General features: G+C 39.7%; 1 non-coding gene across 1 annotated transcript; it reads left to right on the top strand.

Moving 5' to 3' along the window:
• Positions 1–1,982: 1,982 nt before the first annotated feature.
• Positions 1,983–2,090, top strand: LOC112793035 (small nucleolar RNA R71). Its single transcript, XR_003197746.1, has one exon. It is a non-coding gene; the product is annotated as a small nucleolar RNA R71 (small nucleolar RNA).
• Positions 2,091–5,568: the final 3,478 nt, after the last annotated feature.

The raw sequence follows: 5,568 nt of genomic DNA, 5'->3' as shown, positions 1-5,568 counted from the left end.
TATGGCTGAACTAATTCCCTTCAAGTCAGCAAGTGTCCATCCAATCGCATCTTTATGCCATCGTAAGACTTGAAGCAACTCTTCCTCTTGTTCTTGGCTGAGAGCTGAATTTATGATTACTGGATAGCTTTTATTTTCTCCCAAGTATGCATACTTAAGAGTGGTTGGCAGTGCCTTAAGCTCCAATTTGGGTGCTTCTTTTCTTTCCTCCTTCTCTTCTAGCCCACTTTGAACATGTATTTCAGCGGCTGCAGCTTTTCGCTTGTTGCTAACTCCTCTTCTGTTGATGCTTCAAGCTCTTCTTCAAGAGTTTCTTGTACCAAAGCTTCTACTGATTCCAGCCTCATACATTCTCCCAATAAGTCATGTGGGTATCTCATGGCCTTAAACACATTGAATGTCATTTTCTCCTCGTGTAATCTGAAGACAAGTTCACCCTTTTGGACATCAATAATGGCTCCGACAGTGGCTAAAAATGGCCTCCCCAGGATGATAGAGGTCTTAGCTCCTTCTTCCATGTCTAGTACTACGAAATCTGCTGGGAAAATGAAGTCTCCCACCTTCACCAACAAGTTTTCTACTACCCCATGGGGAAATTTGAATGACCTGTCTGCTAGTTGGAGGGCCATTCTTATTGGTTTGGCTTCTTTAATCTTCATCTTTTTCATCATTGCTAGAGACATTAGATTTATGCTGACTCCTAGATCACATAAGGCCTTTTCCACAGTGATTTCTCCAATGATACAAGGGATTTGGAAACTCCCAGGATCCTTCAATTTTTGAGGCAATTTGTGTTGGATGATGGCGCTGCATTCTTCTGTAAGTACCACAGTCTCATTATTCTTCCAGCTTCTCTTTTTGGTCATCAACTCCTTCAAGAACTTGGCATAGAGTGGCATTTGCTCGATTGCTTCAGCAAAGGGTATGTTTATTTGTAATTTCTTGAAAATCTCCAAGAATCTTGAGAATTGGTTGTCCTCTCCCTTCTTCTTTAATTGCAACTACTGTGGGTATGGGGCCTTTGAGAGGCATGGATTGGGTACTTCTCTTTCTTGATGTGACTTGGGGATTGAGGTGTGAGATTCCTCATGTCCCTTATTTTCTTCATCCAATTCTTTCTCTGGTGGTTTCTTGTGGGTCTCCTTCAATTCCTTCCCACTCCTGAGGGTGATGGCCTGACATTCTTCCCTTGGTATTGAGTTAATATTGCTACAATTGTTGTGCCCAGAGGTTTGCTTGAATAAGAATTCAATCTATGTTTCTAGTTTCTTGATGGCAGCATCTTGATTTGGCATGTTAGACTGCACTTCTTCTCGGAAATCTTTACTATCTTGAATATCTTTGCATAGAATTTTGAGTAGACCTTCAATCTTTGAAAGCCTATCATATGTGGATGATGGTGGGTTGAGATTAGGTGATTGAGAAGGTTGACTAGATGGATGTTGGTAATATCTCTATGAGGTGTTTTGATGAGTGGCATTGTTGTTGGAGTTGAAGTTGGAACGTCTCGAATCTTGTCCTTGGTCTTGTTGGTTTCCCCATCCAAAGTTGGGGTGATTTCTTCATCCAGAGTTGTATGTTTTAGAGTATGGATCATGGACTTGTCTAGGTGAATTTCCCACATAGTTGGCTTGCTCCCAGTCACCTTCTTCTCCTATGTTTACTCCTTCATGAGTTGGTGATGAGGTGATGGCTACTGCAACTTGGTTCTCTTCCACCTTCTTGGTAAGATCTGCTAGCTGCTTGGTGATCATCTTGTTTTGGGCTAACAGTGCATCCATGTGGTTTAGCTCCATTACTCCTCTAGTGTTACTTCTTTCAGAGGCATAGAAGTAGTCATTCTCAGCAACTGTTTCAATGACATCTATGGCTTCTTCAACAGTTTTCTTCTTGTTTAAAGAACCTCCTGATGAATGATCTACAGCCTTCTTTGACTCATAGGAAAGACCTTCATAGAAGATGTGAAGTTGAACCCACTCATTAAACATCTCTGATGGGCATCTCCTTGTCAAGTCTTTGAATCTCTCCCATGCTTCATAAAGTGTCTCACCATCTTGTTGCCTGAAAGTTTGCACCTCAGTTCTTAGCCTATTAATCTTTTGAGGAGGGTAAAATCTTGCTAAAAACTTGTTCACTACCTCCTCCCAATCTGTCAGGCTTTCTTTTGGGAAGGATTCAAGCCACTTTGTTGCCTTGTCCCTGAGTGAAAAGGGGAACAAGAGCAACCTATAGACATCCAGGTGGACTCCATTTGTCTTCACTGTGTCACAAATCCTCAAGAAGGTGGTCAAGTGTTGGTTAGGGTCTTCTTGAGCACCTCCTCCAAATGAGCAATTATTTTGCACCAAAGTGATGAGCTGAGGTTTTAGCTCGAAATTATTGGCATGAATGGTGGGTTTCTGAATGCTGCTTCCACAGTTTCCTGGATTAGGATTGATATAGGATCCTAAGACCCTCCTTTCATGCCCAACCCGGTTTGCATGGCCTTCTCTGGCATGATTATGAGCTTCTTCTTCATGATTGTTCTCCAAATTCTCTTCCATATTGGGTTCAAAATACTCTTCCTCTTCCTCAGCACCAACAATTCTTTTTCCTCTTGCTTTCCTTTTTCGTCTCCAAAGGGTTCTCTCAGGCTCTGAATCAAAGGATGTTGAGATCCCTTCTCTTCTCCCTGTCATACAACAAACAGAATTCACAACAGGAGATATAATGAAGACAATTTTTGTTAGAATGATTGTTAGTGTGAGTGATGCAATTTATCAAACAGTTAGTGGGTTAGTGAGCTGAATTATGGTAAACTAAGAAAGGAGAACAGAAATTAGAGAGGAAATAGGGGATGAGGAAGAAATTAAAAACAAACTAAGGTAAATTACTGAATATAGAAAAGAATAACGGAAAAAAAATGCTCAATCTAGTGATCTTCTAGCTTAATCATTGTTGATTCAAAATCAATCCCCGGCAACGGTGCCATAAACTTGATGCATGAAAACTTGTCTCTCAACAAATTTTCCTTCGGCAAGTATACCGAATTATCGTCAAGTAAAACTCACTAGAGAGTGAGGTCGAATCCCACAAGGATTGATTGGTCAAGCAACTTTAGTTAGAAGAATATGCTAGTTGAGCTAAACAGAATTTAGATTGAGATGCAGAAATTTAAATGACTAGAAAGTAAATAGCAGAAATTAAAGTGCAGAATCTTAAATGGGGAATTGGGTAATGCTCATAAAAGTAAACGGCAAAAATTAAAGAGAATGGGTAAGATCAGAAATAGGGGGATCATTGGGTTTAGGAGATGTTGCAATTCTCCGGATCAAGTTCATTCTCATCTCTTCCTCAATCAATGCATTCATTGATCTCCTTGGCAATCTTAAGTGATTGAATCCCAATTCCTTGGTAATCCAATCTCTTAAATCTTGATCAATAGCCAATTCCTTGGTCAATTGCTCATGAGAAGAGATAAAGTATGGTCACTGATTATACCACATACATTTTCCAATTCAAGTATTAAGGGGATTATAGTCACATATCCATCCCAACCCAAATTGGTCCAGCATGAGAAATCAATTCTAGCATGATCTCTTCATTCCTCTTCCAAGGTTCCGAAGAGATCCAATTATGGAGAGTTTCTTTTCCAAGATAACTATCCAATTGAATTAAGATTGAAAGCTTTCTAGTAAAACCAAGAGAAAAGATAGAAGAAGAAGAATGAAAACTAATATTAATCCATCAAATTACAGCAGAGCTCCCTAACCCAATGAAAGGGGTTTAGTTGTTCATAGCTCTAGGAATAAAAAATGGCAGAAAAGAATAATCCATGCTAGAAGTACAGAAAAGTAAATATGCAGAGAGTAATTCTCCAAGGTGCAAAAGTCTTCTCTCTAGTTCAAAACTACTCCTATATATACTACTCTTCGATCTTCTAGTTAGTTCTTCAAGTCTTAGATGTGGGCTTTGGACCTTGAGTTGAAGCAATCCTCATCTTTAGTGGGCTCAGCTTGCAGAGAAATATGAATTAGGCTTGGGCATTTAGTGAGATTAATCGTGGAATACATTTCTGGGTGCGAGAACGTTAGTGGCATTCACCTTTTCCACTAACGTTCCCCCCTTATATGCTCACGTTATTCTCAACGTTAGAAGTCTTAACGTGACTTCTAACGTTCCTTCTCAATTCTTGGCCAACGTTAATGGGACCACTTTTCCCATTAACGTTGGCTTGTGCCCCTTTTCACAAACGTTAATGGGGATCACTTTTCCCATTAACGTTCCTTGCCTTTTGCCTCCTACGTTAGGTCTTGCATTAGCTTAGCTAACATAGCTCTTAACGTGGGCACCTATCACCTTCGAGAGCGTTAGTGACACTCACCTTTGTCACTAATGCTCTAATTGCCTTAATCCCCTATGTTAGAACCCACGTTAACTAAGTTAACGTGGCCTTTAACGTAGTAATGAAGCCATCTTCCAACGTTAGTGACAAAAGTGAGTGTCACTAACGTTGGTTCTTTGAACCCCACTCCACGTTAACTTTCACGTTAACAATATTAACGCGAGAGTTAACGTAGGCAATGAAAATGATCCAATGTTAGTGACAAAAGTGAGTGTTACTAACGTTGGCAGTGTTGATCCTTATCCATGTTAGAGTTCACGTTAACTTAGTTAACATGACTCTTAACGTGGGGCATTGCTTAGTTTCCCAACATTAGTGGTGTTCACTTTTACCACTAGCGTTGAGGAGAAACGTTATTGGAGTTCACGTTTCTCATTAACGTGGAGTCCTCCTTTCCTTCTACGTTAAGTACCATGTTAACTTAGTTAACGTGGCTCTTAACGTAGGCTATGAAGTGGCTTTGCAGGCATTATTGGTGATCACTTTTCTCATTAACATTGCAAGCCAATTGCCATCCCACGTTAGTAGTCACGTTAACTAAGTTAACGTGAATGCTAACGTGATTCTTCCATGCTTCATTTGTCCTGAAATCAAGCAATTAAAGTGCATCAAAGCTCTAGCCAAAATCATGAGATTATGCATCATTAAAATATCATGTAATTCTGGCAAAAAATCTCCTGAAATCATGCAAAATTCACAATAGTTGCTTGAATGAAGGTGTAAGTGTATTTTCACCCAAAACTTGCCTTGTTTACTAGGAAAATGCACGAAACTACCCTAAAACAGTAAAGAAAAGGTCAGTGAAACTGGCCTAGATGCCCTGGCATCACAACACCAAACTTAAAGCTTGCTTGTCCCTAAGCAAGTACTGAAGCATAAGCAAAATGAAATAAAAGAACAAGAAGAAAAGATGGGAATAGCATTCATGGTTCATGGAGTTTTATGCATGGCAACTTAGGTTCTTTCCTTTTAGGTTTCAAAGCCTTTATCAGAAACACAGACAGAGCCAGAAACTAAAACAGAGCACTCTGTAACTTGAGTGCAGTTAGAGTTAGTAGAGGCAAAGTCTTGAACAGTTAGTGTGTTAGATAAAAATAAAAAAAATGCTTGATCTAGACCACCACCTTACTTAATCATTGTCAATCTATTTCAATCCCCGGCAACGACGCCAAAAACTTGATGTG

Source organism: Arachis hypogaea, chromosome 3 (assembly GCF_003086295.3).
Source record: "Arachis hypogaea cultivar Tifrunner chromosome 3, arahy.Tifrunner.gnm2.J5K5, whole genome shotgun sequence".
NCBI classification, from domain to species: Eukaryota; Viridiplantae; Streptophyta; class Magnoliopsida; order Fabales; family Fabaceae; genus Arachis; species Arachis hypogaea.
Note: the sequence above shows the minus strand (reverse complement) of the source record. Positions and strands in the feature narration are given on the sequence as shown.